This window comes from Hippichthys cyanospilos, chromosome 13 (genome assembly GCF_059441005.1).
Source record: "Hippichthys cyanospilos isolate Australia breed blue-spotted pipefish chromosome 13, RoL_Hcya_1.0, whole genome shotgun sequence".
Lineage (NCBI taxonomy): Eukaryota > Metazoa > Chordata > Actinopteri > Syngnathiformes > Syngnathidae > Hippichthys > Hippichthys cyanospilos.
In genome coordinates, this window is record NC_142381.1 from 17,541,482 (window position 1) to 17,569,250 (window position 27,769).

The 27,769-nt window shown below is 37.9% G+C and overlaps 1 non-coding gene across 1 annotated transcript; it reads left to right on the plus strand.

The window, feature by feature from the left end:
- Nucleotides 1-481: 481 nt before the first annotated feature.
- Nucleotides 482-553, plus strand: trnam-cau (transfer RNA methionine (anticodon CAU)). The gene has a single exon. It is a non-coding gene; the product is annotated as a tRNA-Met (tRNA).
- The last annotated feature ends 27,216 nt before the right edge of the window (nucleotides 554-27,769 follow it).

Sequence of the window (27,769 nt, forward strand, 5' to 3'; positions counted from 1 at the left end):
CGTTAGATGTTGAACTCTTTCAAGAACACATTAGAGAACTGGAACGGTACAGTACACGAACTTGGCAACCACCAGCAGAGTGGTGCAGCAGAAGCGTGCTGGGCCCATAACCCAGCCCATAAAAGAAGAACTTGTGGTAAGCTAAGAAAAAAGTTTGAACGGGGGAGAAGAAGTGGATTAAAGAAAATTTATGTATTATTAGCAGTAGTGGGATTTTAATCCACACCTCATGAGAGACTGGACCCTTAATCCAGTGGTTTAGACCACTCCGCCACACTACCTGTAAACCACTTGTGGAAGGGAACACTCGTCCCAAGCTAAGAAATACGGTTGAATGGGGGAGAAGAAGTGGATAAAAGAGAGTTGGTCTCCACTTCAATCTCCAGTGCGTTCAAAATAGCCTTGTACATTAGACCTTGAACTCTTTCAAGAACACACTAGAGAACCGGAATGGTACAGTACATAACCCCTTGCAACCAGCAGCAGAGTAGCGCAGCGGAAGCGTGCTGGGCCCATAACCCAGAGGTCGATGGATCAAAACCATCCTCTGCTATCATTATTTGACAACATAGAGAAGGTTTTTGTGCAAAGTTCCAGGTTGTAGTTGTCTTGACACCCTTGTGACTTATCTTTAGAAATTTTCAAAGAGAACATGTCTAGGAAAACCAAGACTCATGGTAAACTAAGAAATGTGGTTGAATGGGGAAGACATGGAGAATGAGAAGTCTCTTTGAACAAAATCCACCAGGTCACTGATGTCTCAATAGCCTTGTGTGTAAGATACTGGTTTCTTCAAAGAGAACATGTCCCTTGTTAGGAAGAACTGTTTCATCTGCGAAAATTTGGAATTCATGTTTTATTGGCAGTTACTGGAGCTTAAATCCAGCGCCTTAGACCGCTCGGCCACACTACTTGCAGAACGCTTGTGAAAAGGAACACTCGTGGCAAGCTAAGAAATATGGTTGAATGGGGTAGAAGAAGTGGATAAAAGAGAGTTGGTCTCCACTTCAACCTCAATGCGGCCTTAATAGCCTTGTGTGTTAGACATTGAACTCTTTCAAGAACACATTAGAGAACTGGAATGGTACAAGTACATTAACATAGCAACCAGCAGCAGAGTAGCGCAGTGCAAGTGTGCTCGGCCCATAACCCAGAAGTCAATGGATCAAAACCATCCTCTTCTAACAACATAGAGAAGCTTTTTGTGCGAAGCTCCAGGTTGTAGTTGTCTTGACACATTTGTGACTTAAGTTTTGAACTTTTCAAAGAGAATCTGTCTAGAAAAAGCAACACTCATGGAAAGCTAAGAAATGTGGTTGAATGGGGAAGACGTCAAGAATAAAAAGTTGGTTTCATGAAGTACCATCAGGTGAGTGATGCTTAATAGCCTTGTGTATAAGATGCTGATTTCTTCAAAGAGATCATTTTACTTTTTAGGAAGAACTATTTCAGTTCAACACAAAGTTTTGGAAATAATGTCTCATTTGATGTTTAAATGGAAGTGATGGGAATTGAACCCATGCCTCAAGAGAGACTGGAGCCTAAATGGAGCGCCTAAGACCACTCGGCCACACTACCGTCAAACCACTTGTGAAAAGCAACACTTGTGGTTAGCTAAGAAATATGGTTGACTGGTGGAGAAGAAGTGGATAAAAGATAGTTGATTGTCACATCGACTTCCAGGTCAATGCTGTCCTAATAACCTTGTGTGTTAGATGTTGAACTCTGTCAAGAACACTCTAGAGAACCATAAATGTACAGTACATAACCTTAGTGAATATCAGCCAAGTAGCGCAGCGAAAGCGTGCGGCGCCCCTCACCAGGAGGTCAATGGATTGAAACCATCCTTTGCTAGCAATGTTTGAGAAGAAAGAGAAGGTTTCCACACGAAGCTCCACATTAATGTCGTCTTGACAGCCTTGTGGCTAATGTTTTAAACTCTTCAAAGAGAACTAGGAAAACAAACACTGATGGCAAGCTAAGAAATGTAGTTGAATGGGCAACATGTGCAGAGTAAAAAGTTGTTTTCAAGAAGTACCATCAATCAGGTCAGTGATGTCTCAGTATCCTTGTGTATAAGATGGTGGTTTCTTGAAAGAGAACATTTCCCCTATTAGGAAGAACTGTTTCATCAGCGAAATTTTGGAAATGATGTTTTATTTGATGTTTAAATGGCAGTGGTGGGATTTTAACCCATGCCTCCAGAGAGACTGGAGCCTTAAGCCAGTGGTTTAGACCGCTCCGCCACACTACCTGCATACCACTTGTGAAAAAGAACACTCGTGCCAAGCTCAGAAATACGGTTGAATGGGGGAGAAGAAGTGGATAAAAGAGAGTTGGTTGCAACATCAACCTCCAGGTCAGTGCGGCCTTGTGTATTAGACTTTTTCAAGAACACACTAGAGAACCGGAACTGTACAGTACATAAGCTTGGTAACCAGTAGCAGAGTGGCGCAGCGAAGTGTATTAAGCAAAGAAATGTGGTTGAATGGTGATAACGAGAATAGTGGGCTGGTTTCCACATCAACTTTCAGGTCAGTGCTGTCTCAATAGCTTTAGGAATTAGGATTTAAACTCTTCAAAGGGAACTAGAAGGATGTGTTTTTTAGGAAGAACTGTTTTACTGTGTCACCAGAGAACTCCAGGAAGTAATCTCTAATTCTAGGTGGAAATGGCAGTGGTGACATTTGAAGCCACGCCCCCTGAGAGACTGGAGCCTTGATCCAGCGTCACAGACCTCTCTGCCATACTGCCTACCAACCACTTGGGAAAAGGAACACTGATGGCAAGCTAAGAAATGTGGTATGAATGGAAGACATGGAGAATAGAGAGTGTATTTCTAATATACCTTTATGCTGCATGAGATAATAAAATATTTATACAACCAGAGCATTTTTTTTAGGAAGAAGTCCAGTTTTTTGGGGTCACCAGTGAAATATAAGATATGATCATTTATTTGACATGAAAACAGCAGTGGTGGGATTTGAACCCAAGTTTTCTGAAAGCCTGCTCCGTTAAACACCGTTGGGTTAGACTACTTGTCACGCACTTGAGAAAACAAACTCTCACAGCAAGCTAAGAAATGTCATTGAAATTGGAAGACATGGAAAATAGACAGATGGTTTCCACATCAACCTCCAGGCTGTTCTAAAAGTCTTGTGCAAAAAGATGAGTCCTGTTTTTTTGGGTCACCAGTGAAATTTAAGCTTAGATCCTTTATTTGATGTGGAAATGGCAGGGGTGTCTTCACAGCCTTGTGCATGGTAAGTTGAACTTTCCAAAGAGAACCGGAAAAGTCCACTTTTTAGGAAGAAAACTGTTTTTCCCTGTGCTTTTTCTACGGCCTAAAGACGATCTGTCGCATCACTCCTAACCACTAATTCACCATGCTGCCACTGTAATTCATGTTTATTCATTTGACGTTGTTGTGGGGAACTGTGGTCACTTTCTCACTTTCAGCACCGAGAAGATAGATTTTTTCCCCATCCTCTGCGGGCTTAGTAAAGCAAGCTCAATAAACTGCGTGACACCGTCCCCTTGTTTGCTTGGTACCATTATTTAGTTGAGTCCCATTTTCTATAGACTAGGACTTGGCTCCTAGTCTTTTTATGTCTTCTCCTTCACTTAGCAATCCTACTTAGCAGAATCCTGGCGATTATTCACACGCGGACAAACACACACGGTATTGATTGAGGTTGCCGTTATTTGCTGCCGCTTGATCAAATGGCCATGAGCAAAGGGCGGGCGGGGATCTTCAGGAGCTTCTTACTTGATTGTAAAATCACCTTTCTCTCGAACAAATATTCCAACACAGGCGAGAGTGGGTGGGCAAGAGCCTCTAAGAGTCGATAATGAGGCTGAGCGGGGTGACGGGGAAAAAAAGAGACGCTGCATTCCTGACCAGTGTGAAAAGACTGCTTTTGACAGCCCTAGTCTCACATCTTGCCAGTAATGATCTGCTAAGTAGTTTGCCATCAATTTCCTTTGTCGTGTCTCTGTGGTGTGGGTTTATAAGTTAGACTCGACAAAAGAAGAAAACATTACGCGAACAGAGGAAACAAGGTTTGCATGTCATGGCGCTCAGTCAGATGTAGAAAAGAATTTAAAATTCTGCCGCTATGAATCACAGAATGGTTTAGGTCCTGAAAAATTGAAGAAATGTTAATGAGTTGTTACTCCAGACATCTGAGGCCTGCCGAATACGGTCAATGAGTTCAAAGCAAAGATGGTGAAGCTAACATTTAGACGTTATGCTGTACACAAAGTCAACCCCTAATGTGAATTCTCATGTTTTTTGGACTATAAGCCATGACTTTTTTCTCATGATTTGAGCCCTGTGGCTTGTAGTCGCAAGTTGACATCCCTAAAGTGCTGTGTTACCTATGTCTTCGTCGGTTTGTGTGTCTTTTTTTTTTTGTTTTTTTAGGTTTCTATTTGCACTTTTATATTTATTGTACAGCACTTTGGTTGACTATGGTCTTTTTAAATGTGCTTTAAAAATAAAATTGACTTGACTTGACTATAGTCCTGTGGCGACATATTTGCAGTTTTTTGACTAGCCACTAGGGGGTAATCCACTGGTAATCCACATGTGTGTATCTGAAAAATTAAAGAAATATTTATGCGATATAATGCCAGTAATAATCTGAGGCCTGAAGAATTGCATCAATTAATGGAGCAAAGAGTTCAAAGCAAACAAGATGAAGCAACATTTAGACGCTATGCTGCATACTAATTGAATAAATTGTCAAGAAAAGCCAAGTGAGCTCCAAATGTGTATTACCTTATTTTTCGGACAATAAACCGCAATGATTGGAGCCCTGCAACTTATAGCCCAGTGCAACATACCTGCATTTTTTTTTTTTACTAGCCACTAGGGGGCAATCCACCAGTAATGCAAATGTGTGTACCTAGTCAAAGTGTCAATTTATGGAACAACTATAAAATAGAACCGAACAGATTTGAATCTAAAATATAGTATTAAAAATGTAAAAATGATGTGTAAAACTGAATAAGATATTGTATAAACGTTTTGTGACTTGTATATAAATGAATGATTGGGTATATGAATTATGTGCATTGTGAATGTTCACTAAAATAATCAAGCAATTAAACAAAGGGAGACAGAGGAAGACGTTTGAAGCACTATTTAATTCTGTAGTATTCCATCGGTTTTTTGTTGAAAATATCTATCATCCATCCATTTTCTATGAATATGTTTGTGCTAACCATGCAAGCATGTTCAGTCTGTTGAAGATAGGATGGTGCAATATGAAGGCAATTAAAAAATCAAAATTTAAAAATATTAAAAGTTGCCATATACCATTTTTCTGCATGGATATCTGAGGTTACAACCTGCATCTTATATTTCGGTGTGGCTTATCCATGACAATTGTTTTTTTGTTTTGTTTTTTAATCAATTTTTGATACTTATGTACTGGTGCGGCGTATAGTCTAAAAAATACAGTATTTTACGACACTTTAACTGGTCAATAATTTACAAAAATAAATAGACAAATGTCACCCACATGTGTTGACAGAGCATTACTATAGATTTTAGTATGACTTTTGATGTTTTGGCCTGACGTGATATTTACTTTGTATATGAAATACGCTATATAAACAAAGGTGCTAAATAAAATTCGTCATTGGTTTCAGCAAATCAAATGCATATCATGTCATGTGCATGATGAAGTGCTACACAATCCAAATGCTTCATTCTGCAGGCTCTGCTGTGGATGTTTCATATGTAAATGAAAAAAAAATGTAAATATGATGAGAAATCACTATCGTGCATTCAAAAAGGATCATTTCATACGGAATAAGCTATAACTCTCTAAGCGGGGAAGATTATTACCTTCTCTCCTATTGTTGTCATGCCTCCCCTCGGAAAATGCTCTCGTTGAGACATTGACGGGATTAACTTGCATGTGTGATCTTCGGACACTGAGCTAGCTATAACTTACTTTCAGAGAGGGAAATGCCGGATTATAGAGATGAGTCCTTAGGAGGGTTGTCTTTGTATTGTTGAATGTGCTAAATGAAAGTTTGGAACTGGACTGTCTTGTTTAGCCAATCAGACTATGTTAAGATGATTTAAAAATCCTCAAAGTGCAAACAAGTTTTCAATATAAAGTTCTACTACACACAAAGCCCTTTCTTTGCAAAGCAGTTCCTGTAAGTCATTGACTTAAGTTGAGGAGCAATTTTCATATTTTGCGCAGCCTTTTTTCCTTAAATAAACAATATGTCATTATTATAATCACAGTTCATTAGAATAGTTGCATCTGGGTTATTCCATATTTGTTAAGCAAACACTTAGTATGTTTGATGCAATCAGTTAGTATGTTTGTTTTGTGATCAGTATGTTAGTAGATTAGGATGAATGTTTTCTGTTACTGTTGGTTGTGAAGAAGAGGAATTGACACATCTCAAGCAGCTGCAAGAAAGAGACAGGCCCATGATCAATGAGGGTCTCATGACCTGACCAGTCGCGCATCCTTTTCGTGAGGAAGGAGAAAAAAACAAGGACTCTAAACTGCATTCCTCACCACCATGAAGCAATTGTTTATATTGTTGCCAAATGTCTACTCCAATCCTTCAGAGCAACAATGACTTTTGTATCTAGGGAAGTCTTGATCTAATACCGAGAGGGTGCGGAGAGGCTGTTTCAGAGCGCAGTAAAAATGTACTTGCGCAGTCCTTCTCCGTTCTCCTCATGCATGAGAAAGAAAGAAATGCCTTTTCTCCTTTGTGTATACTTTCTCACATACTGTATGTCTAACAGGTGAACCTGACACAGTTATTAATGTTAAATACATCGATGATCCTTTAATCTGTATGACTTTGAAATGTCCAGCTGCAATTGAATGCACCATAAGTCTCAACTAGGGCTGGGCGATAATATCGATATATTGCGATATGAACTGACGCGATATGCATATTGCAATATGATGTTCAGTTTCCAATATATTGCATATCGGCTTTAAAATGCCTTACTTTCATAAAATTTCGGCTTTTTCTAATCAATCTGCTCTAGAGTGGCGTTCACATCATGATATTTGTCATATTATGATTCATGTTTTACATGTAAATCATTCCAAGCGCTTCAAAAACACTGCAATAAATGTTACAATACATTACCTTTTGAGTGAGGTAATGTTCCAAAGCAAAAGGGACAGAAAAGGAGGAGGGCAAACAGCAGAAAAAGAAAACTTGATGGTACGAAGACAGCATTTCATTGGTTTCTACCGTTGTAGTCATTTTTCATCATCCATAGTAAGCTCCTGTATGTGTTTCCAAGCAGAATAATATATGAATCCATACGAGCAGCCATAATAACGGACTGTAGAATCTCATGATGCATTTAATCCAAATGGGAATTTTGAGATTTCATTTTTTTTTTTTTAATTGATTTTGTTTCTTTTATACACTGAATAATTGTAATAATCTGAGGGGGGGTAAAACAGTATAGAAGCGACCTTATCTCGCGGTTTCAAGGTACAGCGGACCCATGGGATACAGCATCCCTAGCATACGTTTTTTTTTCCAGGTTACTCCGTTACTACTAAAAAAAGGGTTACATTTGGAGTATACCCAATTCTCAAGGGAGCACTACACCAGTGGTTGTCATTCTCAACCCTTGTAATGTACCTCTGTCATGTACCCCCTGTGAAATATGTTTTCATCCAAGTGACCCTCAACCAGTGCAAAGCATTTTGGGTTAAAAAAAAAAGACTTAAGACATGCCAGCAGTTATTTGACTTATTAAACTGTAGAACCATTCAAACTTCATTTGTAATTTTCCACAAAAAAAATCACATAAAGTGTTCTCATTTGGATCATAGAAGAGATCTGTTATCAAAAAGGAATAACTTAATTATTGATAAATATTTGTCCTCAAAAAACAATCAACAAAGTGTCAGACCTGTTCTCAAAAAAGCTAATTATAAATAAATATTTGTCCACAGAAAAATATTGAACATACAGGGATTACAGTAGAGATATGGTCACAAATAAAAATCAATAACTTAATTATTAATGAATATTTGTCCACAAAAAAAAATCAACGTAAAGTGTCAGACCTGTTCTCAAAAAGGAATAAGTCTGGTAAATCAATATTTGTCCACAGAAAAATAAAGAGTGCTCTCTTGGGATCTTAGTAGAGAAAAATGAATCATTAACTTAATGGGTAACGAGAGGTGCCACAGGACAAGTTGGGTCAAAATAAAAGTTTTAGGACCTTATATTTTCCTGAAACATTTAATGAACTCAATAATTATTTGTAAATGATTTTTGAATGTTTGTTTGTTTGTTTAATTTAGAGTATTTAGAGTACCTTCTGGAGTTCCCCCAGGCGTACCCGTAACCCCATTAGAGAACCGGCACACTACACCACTGGTTGGGATCGTCAGCGGGTGTTTGATTCTCATCTTACTAAGTCCATGAGAGGAAAGATCCAAAATTCACACAGCAAATAGCAATTCAAAACCGCTTATTTCCAGCCATGTATCTATATATCAAGTTGGATTTTTTTGATGAATGAACCACCTAAGATTTCAAACCTGGAAGATTGGTGTGATCTTGTTAGCAGCCAAACATAACAACACTTCTTTCAGCAGGACCGTGGAGTGAGAAAAAGTACTGTGACAGCACATGTTGGCCTTAAATCAGGAAAGGAAAAAAAAAAGCCGTGAGTGTGCTTTTTGGAGGCCATCGGACATAAAATAGCATTTTGTGTACGAGCGCATATACGCTACGTATCTGTTGCGTAAATCCAGCCTGTTTGAAACCCTGGCTGTCAGATTACCACAGCCTTTAGCATTAGCGACTATAAGACGACAGTCTTCTTTCTGTGTTTGTTTAAACCACGGCCAATTTTGCAAGGCAACTGGATTCACCAGATTACAGAAGTATAAATACGCAGAAGCTGTGCCAACACCAATCAGAGTATCCGCCAGACAAAAAATTGGATTTAGAATTGGAACCTGGTGTCAAGCTAACATCTAAATACATTTTTTAAGAAAATATTTTTTTCTTACTATGAATTTAAGCCATAAAAACTGCTGAGTATATAAATAAGGAAAAAATTCCTATTAATAATAATATTTAATACTCCATAAAATTAGTCACTTCCAAAATTACAGAATTTTTTGCACTATAAAGCACAGCTAGAAGCATTCAAGATGACAGCGTGTTTTATAATCCAGTGCATTTTATACGGTGCGTAAACTGCAAGTTTTCATTTTTCGGGGACGAAAAAATAAAATATTTTAGCGCAGCTCCATCTAGTGGATGCATAACGTAACCCCAGTCTCTACTATAGCCTTTATTCTATGTGTCTTATAATGCGGTGCGCCCTATATATGAAAACAGTTTAAAAATAAGTCATTCATTGAAAATCTGGTGTGCCTTATAGTACGTACGGTAAGTCAATGATTCACAAAATTGCTCTGCCAAAAAAAAATGTATACACTTTTAAGTTAAACAATGTCCCAAAACAAACAGTTATCAAAAATGGTTATCAATTAATTTTGCTGTTGATATATTAATTGTTGTAGATCATTTTTTTCAATATCAAGACTAAAATTTACAGCCAACAAATATCCAGAAAATAAACATTTCAAGAAATGTGAATATTATTTGAAAAAAAACGTTCATTTTTGTCCTCTGTAGGGGACATTAATTTTTGGTCTATACCTTTTGACTCATTTGAGCTACCCAACGAAGGCCTAGTGTCCTCAGTACAGGACATCTGGGCCTTTCCAATGATGACTCACATGTTTATGTGGAATGCGATACAGTTTGTTGTCTTGCTGAGACAGAATGGACACAACAGTGGACACAAATGAGTAGGCCAGGATACGCTAGTAAATGAGCAAGAATCAGTCAAGCAAAATGATGGTCATAATTCATAATTTTCATATTTATTGATATATACCTGTGTATTAAACGGAGTATAACACTGTGCTATTTATTTTTATATATTGTATGTAATGTAACTAATGAGTGAAATCGTTCCTGAGCAAAGACAAGATTGTTTCATATTTTTAAATTAGACATAGACATTATTTAATAATACAAGTGTCAATGTAAAATTTTGTGAATAAGAAACAATTTTTCCTCCATGTTTTGGAACTAAACTCAATAAAAACTGCTGAATGTACTTTGTCAGTGCTGAGTGAAGAAAAGTGTGTTCCCAAGGCTGGATTATGTACATGCAACTCTGTTACAAGCCATCTGTGCTTCAATTATCAAGTGACTTGCTAGAAATCATGTGAAGCCTGGCTACCCTTGAGGCCACGTTTTTACATTCTGTTCTCCCACACTATCTATCACTATATTTGGTTTGGTACCATCACTAAAGCGGTTATTAGTAATTTTGTGTTTTTAGTATGTATGGTTTCATGGTTTGTTCTGAAATAAACATTGTCATAGTGAGATTTATTACACCTGTGGGTTAAAAAAAAAAAAGCTGTTGCTTTTTCAAGCATCCCTGAAAAATGTTTCTCTCTGGAGTTAATATTTCATGTTTCATCTCATTTCATCGTGTCATCCTTCTTTTCCATAACACTGCACTGCTGCTAAAGCTTTAAAATGTTTGTTTATTCGAACTGGGAGAGAAGAAAGCTACTGTTTTTCTACATTGCATCTAATTAGGCACCAAGTAGTTGATTTTGTGACACTAAAAATGTCCTGAAATGTAAATAATGAGGTTTTCTCAGGCTAGCTCATTCAGTTAAATAAAGCTCTAATTATGCGTTTCTCAACTTTATTCGTTAAAGCACAACAGAGTATTAGGGCTGAATTTTGGTACCGAAATCACCATCTTAGACAGCGCAACTGAAATCATCAAAGCTGCATTTTTTTTTCTGCTTGTTTGTTTAAAGGGCTCTTATCTCCCAAGCTCAACAATCAGTGGTATGTTACTGTGAAAAATAACCAGCTCAGAACTAGTTTAAAAAATACATACGTATATACCAGTGCGGATTGGCAATGCTAGGTGCCAAGCTAGCTTGCGCTGCAACAGAATGGACTTCATATATGTCATTTTTGTAAATCCTCTCTACCATAGTAGGAAAAAAAAACTACCATACTAATAAGTAGCACTTTCACAAAGGCAAACAAGGGGTTGCTAAGCATGCTAAGACATATCAAGACATAAAATAAGACAAAAGCTAGCAAATTAGCACACACACGAACAGATAACGACTGGCTGACATTAGCCATGACAAATAATTTGAGGTCAAAATAAAATAAAGCATCAGCAAGTATATTTCTACTGTTTTGCACCACGAACTACAGTTTTGAGATTTACAAAATAATGTCTCTTTAAACTACATCCACGCATCCATTCATCTATAAGATTATGTTATTTTAAATAACTTTATGATTATTGTTCTGAAGTTTGATGTGCAGAAAATTGCATTGAAGTTTGCGTGATTGGGTGATCAGGAGAAGTCGACTATACACGTTCGGTGCGACGGGACACAAAATGTGACGCAAGACAGCCAATCGGTTTCAGGAAAGTAAAAACAGGAAACAGAAATATAACGCGGCCTTGCAAATTAAAGGCACACATTTTTAAAGTAAGATATAACTGAACATTAAAAACTAAAGCACCTGAAGAATTCTTTGTCCAGTCTTAGATGGGCATTCCGTCAATCCATCATTGAGGGACACCTGTTTCACCAACAAACGACTGACCATCAATTTTTTTTTATATCTCCACCTTGATGAAGTGACGGCAGAAGTGTAGGTAAAACCAAACAATAGACCAACAGGCTGACGATTAAAATTTGTTTTGACTTGATAAAAAATAAGACAAACGATGAATTGGGGACCAGCAAAAAATGCCCACCTCTTCATAAACGCTCCTCACTCTCATTGAAAACTTCTCACACTCATCTTTAAACCAAAAAAAAATGTCCATAAAATTTGGGATCCCCTTATAATCCCAGCCTTGCATCAAACGCTCGTCGTAAATAGACTCCATTAAAAGTGGGCCATGCAGCTGACAGGAAACAGGCCTCGTCATAAAGGTAGACAACAACACAGCCACTGAGTCTACTCAGCAAACAGTGAAACTGTTGCATAAGACAGAGTCAAACCAAGGTCTCTTTTAAAAATAGCAGAGGTCGATCATATGCGCAATCTGCAGGTAATCATGTCACCATCGGAAAAAAGTCTATTCAGCAAAAAAAATAATAAAAAGAAGGGATCCACTCCCAATCACTCCCAAAGAATACTATGATTTCTATGATTATCAGACGCAATATATTTTGACTTCCTCAAAAATCAAAAATCTTATCACCTTAAAACACGGTGCACCTTATAACCGAATGTACCGTTTATATGGAAATGTCTCCCAAAAAAAAGACCAGTGAATATTGAGATGGTGCCTTGTAATACGCTGTGTCGTATAATCTGAAAAGCATGGGAAGTATGACTGAATAAAGTATTGTTGAAAAAGTATATGCCACACGAGCCCTGGCAAGGTATTGAGAACAGCGGTCCAGGTGGCAACAGTGAGGTGCAGTAGCAACTGGTGTCTTTCCTGTCCAAAACTAAAAATGCGTTTGAGGACTTACATGACACAAAAACATCCCCAGGCACTTTTGCAGAAGTTGAGAGCAAACTGGAATGCGTTCAGAATGACAAAAGCTGTCAGGAAAAAGTTAGTGCAATTCCCAGTTTGACCCTGCCTGCAGCCAAACGTATCTTTGCAAAGCACATGAAGCAAGACAGAGTTAAACGCCCACAAATATTTTTTCATCTTCTTCCGACTGATTCATTTCCGGCGCAGACTGACCAATACATACTTTTGGAAATCACTTTGGCTCTCTTGAACAAATCTGGTTGGAACACAGCCCTCTCTTATGTGGCGGTAAATAGAAAATGAGTGACAAAAAAAACAAGGACCGTAAATATAATTTGCGGTGACGTGTCCCCACCAGGTTTGCCTAGTACAATAATTATGATAATAGTAGGGGATGGTTTCCTGAGGCAGTAAAAAGAGATTAGATACAAAAGCTGATTGCTGGTCAGGGCCTCTGATGGCTTGTCTTCACCAGATATCGGTCCCCTTGTGGGCAGTAAGAATCAATGAAAAGATTAAGAAGAAAACACAGAAGCTCGAGAAGGAGCTTTGAGTGTGAAATAAAAAACATGAATGTATTCTTTTGCAAAAATAAACACATGAACGATGTAGATTCATTCATATTATTCTGATAAAGGATAACTATCATCTTTCTCCGAGTACAAGTCGGCCTCGCTTATAAGTTTTTTACTTTTTAGTAGCATATATTTCGACCATAACTTCAACTTCCAGAATGAGCTATGTATTTCTGCTAATAAGTAATCATTTGTAGACTGATGTGAAGTAGGGCGGCTCGGTGGCGCAGTGAATAGCATGTCTGCCTCACAATTCAAAGGTCCCGGTACAAATCCACCTGGCTCCGGCCTTCCTGTGTGGAGTTTGCATGTTCTCCCTGAGCCCGCGTGGGCTCTCTCCGGGCACTCCGGCTTCCTCCCACACCCCAAAAACATGCACGGCAGGTGAATTGGACAAACTAAATTGTCTTTAGGTGTTATTGGGCACGTGATTGATCGTTCGTCTCTGTGTACCCTGTGATTGGCTGGCAACCAGTTCAGGGTGTCCCCCGCTTACTGCCCGAAGACAATTGAGAAGCCTGCGAGCCCTGTGGGGATAAGCGGCTATATAAAATGAATGGATGATGTCAAGTACCATGTTTTTCCCTAGGGTGAACTTAAATAAGGATGGCATGGCAATTAAAAATGGCATGGTTAGTGATGAGAAAGTTACGACAAATTGCTTTTAAGTCGGTGGGGCAGTGGTTAGCACCTTTGTCTCACAGTTAAAGGACCCGAGTTCCAATCCAGCTGGCTCCAGCCTTTCTGTGTGGAATATGCTTGTTCTCCACGAGCCCGCGTGGTTTTTTTCCAGGCACTCCGGCTTCCTCCAATAATCCAAAAACATGTAGGCAGGTGTATTGGACACACTAAAATTGTCCTCAGGTGTGATTGGGTGCCAGAATAATTTTTTGTCCGTCAGTGCCCTGTGATTGCCTGGCAACCAGTTCAGGGTGTAGCCCACCTACTGCCCGAACTCACCTGGGATAGGCACCGGCAAGCTCACGGCCCTTGTGAGGATAATCAGGTCTAGAAAATGGATGGATGGATGGATGTATGGATGGATGGATGGATGTATGGATGGATGGATGGATGGATGGATGGATGGATGGATGGATGGATGGATGGATGGATGGATGGATGGATGGATGGATGGATGCTTTTATGTCCACCTAATAGTCCAAAAAATACGGTATCTCAACAAATGATTATACATTACAGTACAGGAAAGCTTCTGGACCTCATGTTAAAATGTGTTATCAGTTGTCATTTTTTTTTCTGATCAGCAAAGTTGCCCAAACAAAGAAAAGGGAATGGGATCTTCAGAGCAATAAATTGCCTGTTACAATATCCAATGTTTTGGTTTGTCTCATACATTCTGTTAGGTGATTTCACATTGTCCGCTTTGCTGGTCATGAACAGCAGTGGAAACTGATTGTTCTGTGGATTTAATCCCCCAAAGCTATGTTGCTTAACACGGTTCTGTACTATGCTTGAGTGCCTCCCCACATGAGCATGGACCACTGCTTGTCGGTTCAACTTTCAGATGCAAGTGTGCAGAGCAGGAAAATAGAAGGGGGTGCGAGGGGGTAACTTGTTCTTGAAAGTTGAATCTCAAAACTAAAAACTCTCACAAATACTGTGAGAGCAATTATTTAATCATTTAAGCCCCTATCACACTCAGAGACATGCTGCCTGTCTAGTTGGTAGGACCCTTGGGATACTGGTCCCTGGGGCAGTAGGATTATTGAAACGGAGATCAGGCAAGAACACACAATCCCGTAACATCTAATCCCGTAAAATCAATTTCTGAAGTGTAAATCTGACGAATAAGAATTACCATATTTTTCGGACTATGAACCGCAACTTTTTTCTCATGATTTGAGCCCTGCGGTTTATAGTCCAGTGTGCCTTATGTGTATTTTTTTCATTAGCCACCAGGAGGAAGTCCACAAGTAAAATAAATGTGTGTATCTATTTGTCATTTTGTGGAACAACTATGAAATAGAGCTAAAAGGATGTGAATCATTGGCTTTATTCAAAAAGAGTTTTAGAAATTTAGTGTTAAAAAAATAAAAATATGTATAATAAAATAAGATCTTAGATAAAAGTTTGTGGCATGTAATTTGATATGAATTTGATTGTATGTACATACACTTAAAGTTTTTTTTTTTTTTAAGTCAGTCAGGAAGATTACGATTTTAATCAAAGTAATAAACCCAACAAATGAATCAAAGAAAGTTGAATTTATTAAAATATAAATCTCAAGAAAAATGTTCAGATAAAATGTATGTATTGTATACTCATTGCTTATTTTAAATGCTGTAACATTAAGTTAATATTTGCAGTATAGCATCTGCAAAATTAGCAGCCATTCATAGCAAGTAACTATTGTAAATAGTCTTGTCAACTCAGGATTTGGCTAGTTTTCAAATTGGCGATTTTTAAAATGACAACACAATGGAATAAACTTGATTAAACTTTCAGCGCTCCTATAAATATATCATTTCCATGCAAGATATATCTCTTCAGTATAAGACGGTTTGATATATATCCTGACCTATTTTAAAGCAGACGGACTTGATCCAGTTGGAAAAAAAAAAAAAAAGACAATTTTCCAGTGCAAACTGGTCCTAGGCAAGACATAACATATACTAGTTTATGTTTTCAAAGCAGTTTTGTATTGGAATACAATTACACTAACTTTGACTCCGCCCACCTTGGTTCTAAGTAAATTTGCGGGTCTTGGTTGAAACGTGTCGACCGTTGCAATTAATTATTTAATTCAGAGAACAGATGTCCCCGATTAAGCGGCAGAACCTTTTGACCGAGCAGTCTGTGTTTGTGTGTTTGTGTACACACAGTTAGTCTTACCGTGACTAACATCCTCCCTCTTATTATTCACCCACATGCAGATTAAATCATAATTGGAGTCAATGACTCACGTCTCAAGACTTTAATGACTCTATTGGGACATTCCTTTGCTCGTTACAACACACACGCTTCCATGCATGCAAGTGCCCCCCCTCCAAAAAAAGTGTAACACTAAGGAGTCATCAATAACAGAATACACAGTGGTGGCACAAAAATATTAATGCTCTGTTTTTGAAACAACACAACTGTGAAACATTCATTTAAACTTTTTTTTCTAATATTGGTCAATTTATGTGGTGTAAATATTACTTTGGATAGCATGTATTAGATTTCTTCGGATATTGCAGATATTTGTGAAGTCTCGTCTCAACCAAGAGGAAGAATGAGTCATTGTCGCTCGTGTGAGATGCTGTGACTCACTTCTTTGCGTCCTATGTCTCCATGGACCTTCAAACCTTGTGTGAGGGTTTCGGTTTAATGAAACACGAAGTCTCTTCTCGTTCATTTCCCACAAGAACGAAGGCTTGTCTCACGAAACATGAACCGACTCCTATCACAAATAACAAATTATAATCAGTAAACATTAGTAATTTACAGGAGACCCAAACTGCTGGTGGCAAGAAGTATACATCATGAGACAGTAAATTAGAGCCAGTTCAGTCTCTATGTATGCGTGTGTATCTATCTATCTATCGATCTATCTATCTATCTATCTATCTATCTATCTATCTATAGCTACTGTGTATGCGTGTGTGCGTGTGTATATCTATATATACAGTAATAGATTGTGAGAAGGAGCCAGATGGACTATTTAATTCATATATATATATATATATATATATATATATATATATATATATATATATATATATATATATATATATATATATATATATATATATATATATATATATATATATATATATATATATATATATATATATATATATATATATATACACACACAGACACACATGTGCAGTTGTTGAACGGAGTTGTTTCATGGCCCGCGCTGTTGCACTAACAGCAGATGGATGGAGTTACCCTGCCCAGGAAAGGTATCTCACAGTGACTGCGCACTTCATAAACACAGAGTGTGAAAGTAATAAAATCCCGTTCCATTAGTGCGCCCTGCAATTGAAGGACGTTTGCTTACATGGCAAAGGAGTGCATCACCTTGTGTGAGTGTGTTTGTTCTAATTTCGCCATGTTGCGACATTGTTCCTTCGCTGTACCTGCTACCTCGGTCCCTAGCGAGAGAGTTGTCTCAACAGCAGATGACTTAGACTCTGTCCTGAGAAGGGGTGGACCGATATTGATACGGACATCAGTATGTATATTGATTGATATTGACATTGTCCGATTTTAACAAAAACCTAACTTAGCTGACTGCATCTGTGTGGTGCTACACTCTACTTACAAGTGTAGCAAGCAGTGCAGAGTAGAGATACTTTGTTCGGCTGAATGTACCAGCAAGTAGGCTCGAGCGTACTAGCAAATCAACTTCAGTCTTCTAGCAAAGACACTCAAGCGTACTAGCAAATATGTTGGAGCGCACTAGCAAATACACCCAAGCGTAATAGCAAATACGCCCGATCGTACTAACAAACGTGGTGCTACATTTTACTTACAACTGTGGCGAGCAGTCACAGTGCAGAGTAGAAATATTTTGATCGCCTGGGTGTACCTAGGATGTTTGAGTATGCTCAAACATACTTGCAAATATGCTAAAACTTACTAGCAAATACGCTCAAGCGTACTAGCAAATGATCATATTACTTCGCTACTAGCTGAACTGCATTGGCTTCCAATATACATGAGATGTGATTTTAAGGTGTTGTTAATTACTTAGAAAATGTTACACGGCTTAGATCCTTCCTATCTCGTCGACCTAGCATCACCCGACAACTTCGGTCACAAAATGTCGGTTTGTCATCGACCTCGCGGGCCCAAAAGAAGTCCGCGGGATCAAGTAGGGATCGAGCTAGTACACTGGAGCTTACTTGCTGGTACATTCAGCCGAACAAGCGGGATTGGTGCCAGTACTCTGGAATGCCCTACCTATGGAAGTTCGTGCAGCCACCTCAGTAGAAATCTTGAAATCCCGACTAAAAACACATTTATACTTGCAAGCATTTAGTTAATTGGCCTGTCCGCAGCTTTCTTCTTCCTTTTCCTGCCCCCTTCTCCCGGCTCGGAGAGGGGGCTAGCGAGCTGGTGAAAGATTATTTGAACGCCCCTATTTGGCTCTGCGCTGATCGACCATCGCGGGTTATGAGATCGACCACCTGCGGTCCACTTGGCTGGACTGTGGGAAGGTTCCTGCCCAATGGCTTCGCCTGCTGTCAAGACATCATTGCACTATATGGCACAATATGCTTTCTGTAATCTGTATTGTATATCTGTACTTGTCTGTATTGTGTATCTGTATTTGTCTGTATTGGTACACGCAGCATCCACTTCAACCTGTTGAGCCTGGAAGGGTGTTCCTCCCTCCCGTGTTTGCTTCTGAAGGTTTCTGATTTTCCCCAAATTGGGGTTTTTGAGTTTTTCCTTCCCCTTCTGGGAGCTGTGAGCAGGGATGCCATTGTGTAGCTACAATGAAAATATGTCTCTGTACGACTTCTTTTTTCAAAAGAAGTCTTGACATGACCTCTTTTCACCTGTGAAGCCCTTTGAGACTTGGGTGATTCAGGGCTATACAAATAAAATTTGATTGATTGATTGCAAATATGTTCATACTAGCAATTACGCTCATGTGTACTAGCAAATATGCTCAAACTTACTAGCAAATATTACGCTGGAACGCACTATGAAATTTGCTCAGGCGAACTAGCAAATACGTTCAAACTTACAAGCAAATACTCTCAAACAAACTAGCAAATACCTAACCTATTAGCAAATACTCTCATATTAGCAATTAAACTCAAACGTACTAGCAAATAAACTCAAACATACTAGCAAATACATCCTAATATACTAGCAAATAGGTATTATATATAAGGTAGCAGTTTTTGTCTGCACCTCTGGAACCACGCTCACCACCACAAAAAAGAAGCAAAGTTCCTAACAAGCAACACAGATCTGAAACATCTTGACCAAAATTATTTTTTAATGGAAGAATACTTCTACGTATTTGGGGTCGGGATTTAACCACCAAATAGCCAACATGTGGGACTTGAGCTTAGCCTCTCTTTTCTTCGCTCGCCTTCCTCTCCCTCTTACTTTCATCTCTTGCTCGATCTTATTTCTCAGCCGGTGGTTGCCGGGGTAACTGACATTAATTAATATGACCATTGATTCAGTGATTTTCTTCTCGCTGTTTGCATCTGCGCGGCTTTCTTTGCCCAGGCTTTGCCAGTAATGCATTGCAGTTTGTGCACAAGTCTATGTATGGGGGCAGTTATGAAAAAAATGCTGCTTATGGAAGACTCAAAATTACCCATGTGTGAAAGGTTGTTTACAATTCTACAGCAACCAGCGAGATCTCTCATCAAAAAGAAATAACTTAATTATTGATATATATTGGTCCTCAAAAAACAACCAACAAAGTGTCAGACCTGATCTCAAAAAGAAATTATTATAAATAAATATTTGTTCACAGAAAAATATTAAACATAAAGCGTCATCTTTCGGGATTACAGTCGAGATCTGTTCACAAATATTAATCAAGAACTTAATTATTACTGAATATTTGTCCACAAAAATAATCAACATAAAGTGTCAGCCCTGTTCTTAAAAAGGAATCATTCTAAATATTTGTCTACAGGTAATTATTCAACATAAAGTTTCCTCTTTTGTGATCATAGTAGAGATATGTTCTCAAAAATAAATCATTAACTTGACAGGTAACAAGAGGCAGCACGTGACAAGTTGGGTCCAACCACTCTAGTATGGGAGAAAATCGGGCTTTTAAAAACAATGACATTGAATAATCTACTGAAGATAAATTTGTTTTATGAATGTATATTTTTCTGAAACAATTAACTCAGTAATCATTTTCAAATGATTTTTGCATGTTTGTTTGTTTCATTCAAAATCTCGAGTACGCCCTGGAGTTCCTTCAGGTACCCCTAGGGGTGGCCATACCTCCATTGTTCTAACACACTTGTAAATATGCCTCCAACCTGTTTGAACACATTTTGAGTGTGCATTTCAAACCAGCTTTCCGCGCGTTTAGCTGCTCCATGCTTGCAATCAAGATGGTCTGGGTGGGGGTGGGGTGCGGGGGTAAGTAGGGGAGGCCCAGCTGTTTTATGTTCCCCGTGGGAAGGCTCACTGACCCACACAATAGAAAACAAACCCTCCGATCTCGAAAGAAGCATAAACAGCAATCCACTGTGGTACGATCCATCACACGCGCATAGATATCAACCACCACCCTCCCCTCCACTCCTCCCCGGCATCCCCCATCCCCAGCACGTAGGCACACGAGCCTGACTTCATTTTCCATGTGCTCCGCCATCACAATGTCAGACGCAGCAACCATGGTAACAAAAGAGCAAGAGACTGTTGGGATTCGCAGCCACTTCACACCTACGCATCATTAACGTCATTTAACTCCCCCCTTGGTGACACTGTCGTTTTCTTCTCCCCACCCCCTCCCACCCTCTCTTCATCTAGCCATAAAGCAAAGTTTGCATCTTTCACACTCGAGCTCTCTGAAAGCCTCTGCCGGTGCGTCACTCGAATGTGGAAAGTTGCCAGTCGACGCGGTCTGGCACCCCTCGTTGCAACGCAGCTGCGACGTTTCTCTTCGGGAGTCTCCGCGGGGGTCAAACGGTGACATTTGCACATTTGTCATTCTTTGTACATGAATGATTCAGTGAGGCCATGCTTTCACTGCAGAGCAACCTAATTGGAAATATGCGGCAGGAAATGAAGCACGGTTCCCCCGTTTCAATTAATACCCGTTCTGGTATATGGTATATGTACACGTATGACAGAAAGCACTTTGCACGTTTACTGTATGCGACAATAGTCTGCTTAAACTCCATGTCTTAGTGCAGTGGTTCACAAATGGGGGTACTAGTACCCCCGGGGGTACTTCAGGAGGTGCTAGATTTTAAACAATTCAAACATAATTTGAAAATAGTTATTGAATTAATTAATTGTTTTAGGAAAATATAAGTTCATAAAACTAATTCCAGCAGGTTATTCAATTTCATTATTTATAAAACCCAGATTCTCACCCATGCTAGAATGGTATGGTATCAAGACTCGCTTTAAGGTAAAAGTTTGAATTGGTTTTTGGTTGAGGTTAGGGTAAGTGTTAGGGTTTGACGATGTGTTGTAAGGGTTTAAGTTAGCGTTAGGAGCTAGGAAATGTGTTGTGTCAATGGTATGTCCCCACTATGAAAGAAAAAAAAACTTACGTGTGTGTGTATGTAGACGTATACTTGTGGTTTTTTTCGGCTCCTTTGGTTCAGGGATGCCATTGTGGACTCTTATGATTAAGCGCTATATAAATAAATTTGATTGTACGTGATGTGTTTTCGAGTAAAGTAACCTCTGATTAGATGGATGGATGGATGGATGGATGGATGGATGGATGGATGGATAGATAGATAGATAGATAGATAGATAGATAGATAGATAGATAGATAGATAGATAGATAGATAGATAGATAGATAGATAGATAGATAGATAGATAGATAGATAGATAGATAGATAGATAGATAGATAGATAGATAGATAGACAGCTAAACTTTGAGTGATACAGCCTTATCCGCGCAGCAACCAGATAAGTCACAGTTCAAGGTATAATTACTAACCCTACACTGTCATCTAGTGGACAGTTGCGGTACTACAAAAACAAAATAAAAACATCCAGACGTTTTTACTATATTTACATATTTATAATGTATACAAATACAGTGTACATATACAGTATAAATATATTATTATGGTATATATATATATTTTTCATGTACCGAAAGAATATGAGCTGAGGCCTTTGTTGTTGCACAAATCTAATAAGGTGGCTGTTTTCAGATGTATGTACTGTACATACATCAAGAATTAGACTTGACTCAATATTCCTGGCTTGGTTGCCGTTCTACTTACAGTGAGCCTTCTCAGCAATGCCACTCATATCTTCCTTTCTTACATAAGATGAATATTGCACTTGGCTTCCTGACTATGCTGTGAAGATGTTAACTCATTCAAACCCGGGGACGTATTTTCATATTTTTTTTCAGACATTAAATTCCACATACTTAAGTATTAAATCGATAAGTACATTACGGACATTAATTTCAAAATAATCAAGAATTAAAATGATACATAAGTATCTTAGATTGAATGTCTGGACTCTTAAAAACGTGAAAATACGTCCTTGCCGTTGAATGAATTAAGATTGTTGTCGAAGTGATGCTGCACCATTTGAATTTAAAAGGGACCCCCCTTTTAAATTCAAATGACGCAGGACGTTTTGGAGGAAATGGTCAAACAGAGAATGAAGAAATGAAAAGAATCTAAAGGGAATAGTGTGAGCAGAATAAACTTATGGAAGCATCTGAAGAGGCAACAAAGCAGCGGCATGAAAGACAGGAAGGAAGTCAAAATATGAGAACAGCAACTGAAACTGAAACAGCAGTTACTGTGACTTTCTGGTCGTGCAAAGTAATCTGTGGGGTGGGGATTGGGCTGGTGGGGCATTATCTGTGCACAAACACATTGTCACAGTCCTGCACAGGCCACACATGTCCAAACTTGTAAACCTTGGTACAGAATGTACCTTTTCTCACCAAAAAAAAAAAAAAAAGTACCTGATCCGGGAATGAGGAGTCGTTTACCCGTCTTTGAAGCCATATAAAATTGGACTCTGACCTTTATGAGTGCAAAAGATAAACTCAAAGCAATCTGTAGCTACATTGTAAAAATAAGGGAGCTGGGAGAGAAAAAATACAAAAGAGTCTTTATTCAGATTTACACAGCCATTCACAATATCACCAGCAGTGTAAAAGCTTGGCTCATAGCCAAGTTGTTCACTCCTATACTCAAGTAAAAATTGTTCTTTACGAGCAAGACAGATGCATAACTTAAATGATGTTTTCCATTTGTGTATTCATAGAGTACATTATATTGTACATTACCCAACTGCTTTATAATGATTGAACAGCAGACAAACCCGAGTTTCACTGTTGTGCGTATTGGCTTACAAGCGGTGAAGAAGTTAGCGTTGCATTGTCCCAATTGCCAATTTCACCACAATAAAACAAATGCAACACAATTCACATCAAGTGTGAAAGACAAAACACAGACTAAAAAATACATGGGGGAAAAAAATCATGGTATTTTTCAGACTATAAGGCGCACCGGATTCAAAGGGGCAGTCTCAAAAGACGGCTCTTGTTTTGGAAATTTCCATATATAAGGAGCACTGTACTATAAGGTGCATTACAGCACATTAACGGAAACAAACCAGTACAGAAAATAAATCAGACAATTTTAGCTTTAGCTAGCTCTAAACAAATAGTATTTAATTTTACTAATAGGAAATCGTTTGTAGACAGATGTAAAGAAGCGTATTTTGGGACCATAACATGTAAATAGGAAGGAAATTGAATCAATTATGACAAACCGAAAAGCCGACATCCATATATTATATAAAGCACTACCCATTTATGAGAAATTTTAAACATTTAAAAGTGCCTTATAATACAAAAAAATATGGTACGTGACATACATTTTATAGCAAATTAACTGTGTTTTTAAGGGGCAGTCCCATTGTACAGATTTAATTGGGGGAATTCTCCACATATATATATATATATATATATATATATATATATATATATATATATATATATATATATATATATATATATATATATATATATATATATATATATAGTGTATTTGGGCTGTAAGGTAAATCAGATTTGATTGTGCATTAATAATTTTTGAGTCAATGAAAAGATTTTAAGTGTGCTTTATAATCCAAAAAAACACGGTCACCTAATATATTGGTAAGTGATCTTTTATTAACCCTTTAACAAATTTACAGTGTTTTTAGGACTGTGAGGCGCATTCTCCATGAACAGGTTTCTGCATAAAAATCTCCATATATATATACAGAGTCCTAAGTTATGAGCACTGCATACATATGGATACATTTATCGTATTTTTTGGACTATATGGCACAGTGGTTTTATAAGGCACAGTCTCATTGCATAGGTTTTATTTTTGGAAATGTTCATATATATAGCGAGTACCGGATTATAATTCATACAAGCACTTTAGCACATGTTACGTATTTTTGGACTATACGACATAGTCTCAATGAAAGGTTTATAAGGCTCATTAAGGGAAACAAAGCAGTTTGGCAAATAAGTAAAAATTCAATTTGGTATCCATGCATAAGGCACAACAGTTTATAAAAAAAAAAGATTTTGAGAAAATTAAAGGAATTTAAGGGGCCTTTTATGAGGTGAAAAATGCAGTCTATATGGTGCACTGGATTCATAAGGCACAGTCTCAATGTATAGGTATGTTTTTGAAAATTTCTATTTAAAGGTCGTCCTGGTATAAGTGTATCAGGTTGTAAGGCACATATAAAAAGCAGCACTGAAGAGTTTCAAGAAAAATAAATAATTTTTAAAGCCCCTTATGGTCCGAAAAATACAGTATCATATGCACAATTGAAACAAAAAACAACTATAGTCTAATTTGGTCCTTTCAACAATTGGTGTGTATATGCCTGTGCTGACTAAAGAAGAGTAAAAGACCAACCCAAAGAGGATTAGAAACTGCTAAAATTTGACAAAAATAAAAATGCTGTGTCACTTTGGGAAACCATAAAACCATTTTAATTAAAAAAAAAAAAAAAAGCATACATAAAAGTCAAGTCGCTTACGGTCTGTGCTTCCCAATGTGAATATTCTTTGAGGCTTGGTTCAAATATTAGCAAATTTCCCAATTGATCTTTTGTTATTCAACATAAAGCTTAATATAACTAAATGGTTTGCTGTCACTATTAACAAATACAAATAGCTTGGCTTCCTAAGTGAAAACTGGATAGCTAAATAGTCCAAATATAATAAGTTAGTCTGAACAGACAGCTTTGTATTACATCAGCAATTTCTGATTTGGTCTACTTTTATCCTCCTTTGTACAATTTTAGCTAGCATATGGCCATTTTCACATCGGTATACGTATTTTGCCAAAGTACTAAAATCTAATGATTAAAATGTTTTTGGTGAGCATCATCAGTTCCAAATTCAGTTGACATCAGAAGAATTTTAACAAGAACGTTTTGATAGTTTTTTTTTGTGGCGTAATGGAGGCCAAAATCTAAAAACAAATGCTGTTTTAGCATTTAGCACATTCTAAAGTCTTTGGCAATATGCTGGTTAAAACTGGTTAAAACCGTCGTTACATCAGCCCGTAATTGATGGAACGACCATTTTTAGCAAGCGCTTACGCATTTTCGGTGAGTGCTTTATGATGTGAAGCATTGGAAAAATACTCATACAGCTAAGAAGTACTGTCTGTTCTCGGGCTGGGCAATAAATTGAATTCATTTTATTAATTTGTCTTTTTTTTTTTAATTGACATTTGAAAATTGGCTAAATCATGCAATTGAGGTCTTGTATAATAGTTTACGAGAGTTAACTACTTAATTAAGGTATGCATCAGAGACGGGCACTTCGTCAGCACCGACAGACTGTCCGTCACGGACAGACGCCTGATGGACCGACGAATGACAAGATTGCTCAAAAACAAGGCAAATTAAAAATGTCGGAATTGGAATTATCATTTGATATGAGCATTCTGGGATGCATTTCAGGCAATCTATGCATGTGGACCAAATTTCCATTCTTTCTGTGATTGGCCCTTGGCCAGGAAACGCAAGATAGAAGTTTTTATTTCTTCCCTAATGAAAAACATTTTGTTGTAAATTCAACCTCCGCAATACTTTGTCTCACTTGTAGTGTGTGCGACAGATGAAATTTAGACAAATTTAGACAAATGTTATTGAAACCGTCCCTTCTATAGTTGTAGGGCAGGCAGTTATAAACGAGAACTGACATCCACCATTTGAGGGTGATGAAAAGCAGAGGTCACCAACGTGCTACCCGCAGGGACTGGGTAGTCTCCTAGTATCATGAGTAGCAGTTCTGCAAATAGTTTATAAGTGATAGAACATTGTGATTTTCTAGGAATTTTACTAACAATTATGCATATGACATATACATTACAGGTTACACTTGATTTACATATTTACTACAGATGTTTCTTAATTATTTTGAAAAATTAATAACATGATCAGGGTCTTCACATAAACTGGTAGCCCTTCGAATTACTCAGTACCAAAGAAGTAACTCTCAGGTTTCAAAAAGGTTGGTGACCCCTGATGGCATAATGCCATCCAGTGGACATGATTGCAAATTGCACTCTCGTCCTCTGTATTAAACATGATGATGTAATATAGCCTAGGGTTAAACCCCTTAGTAGGCTTTGTTTACCTGTTAAACTTATGTGACTGTGTTATGTTTCAATTGCAGTGTCACTGTAGAATCACAAACATATAGTATTAACCTTAAGTGTAAGTACTAAAACATAAAAAAATATTTAGTATGAGTACAGACAGAAGTAGATCAGAGCCTGACGAATAACGGACCAGATAATAAATACTGTCAAATGTCACCCTCTAGTGGGGGCAAAGGTTTGGCCAAAAGTCCACCAACGGACTGATGGATTGACGATTACAATTTTGTATGGCTTGAAAAATGATGAACCGATGATGACGGAAAGGGGGCGGGGCTCTGACAAATGTCAGACCATCAAAAAATATGGATGTTGCCCACCTCTGGTATGCATCACTATCATTGATTTTCATCTATGACGACAACAATATCGATTGCGGGTTTACCTTGCTATTTTTCATGCTATTTTTTTCTGTTAAGTTGCATCAGTCGATCGAGATTTTACTTTTTGGGTCATATTGCCTAGCCCTAGTCTGAACTGACACAGATCGACATGAACAACAAGCTGATGTAACGACAGTTTTGATTCCAAAGCGCCCAAATATCTCTTGTTGTAACTTCAAAGAGGGTCGACGGTCCCAAGACTCTCTCTGTTTAAGGTGCATGTTTAAATAATTGAAGCCCTGAGCATCCTCAATTTGAGATTTTTTTTTTTAATACTATGACCTGAGTAAATAGGTGAAAAATATGTCTTCCTTATTTTCTGCAAATCTCTTTACCTGCTTGCGACATAAAATTGAAGTCTAAAGCACAGATGGCTTGACGCACAGTGTCAAAGACAAATGAACAAGACACAAACAGAATACAAAGTGCAGAAGCAGCTTGCAAGCGCACGTGAGATACTAGCTAAATACGATTTGTCAACTAGTCCCACAAGTGAGACTGTCAGTTCTTTCGTTTGTGCGTTGGGGCGAAATTTGTCCTGAGATTCATACGTTGAAGCAATTTAAGAACAACATTTCCAAGCGTTTACTTTGGACCTTATTTACTAATTACTATTGATACTATTGATAAGTATTGCCTTCATTCAATGCTACGTTACTTTCCTTATTTCACATTGCTCATATATATATATATATATATATATTTATATACATACACAGACAAACGCACGCACACACACACACACAGTTGTATTCAAAATTCTAATTATAAATGTATTTTCAAGATGTAAAACCTTATGTTCACTCAAAAAATAACGGTCACTAGTAATTGTGTTCATTAATTGGTTCTTTGCTTATTACTGTAT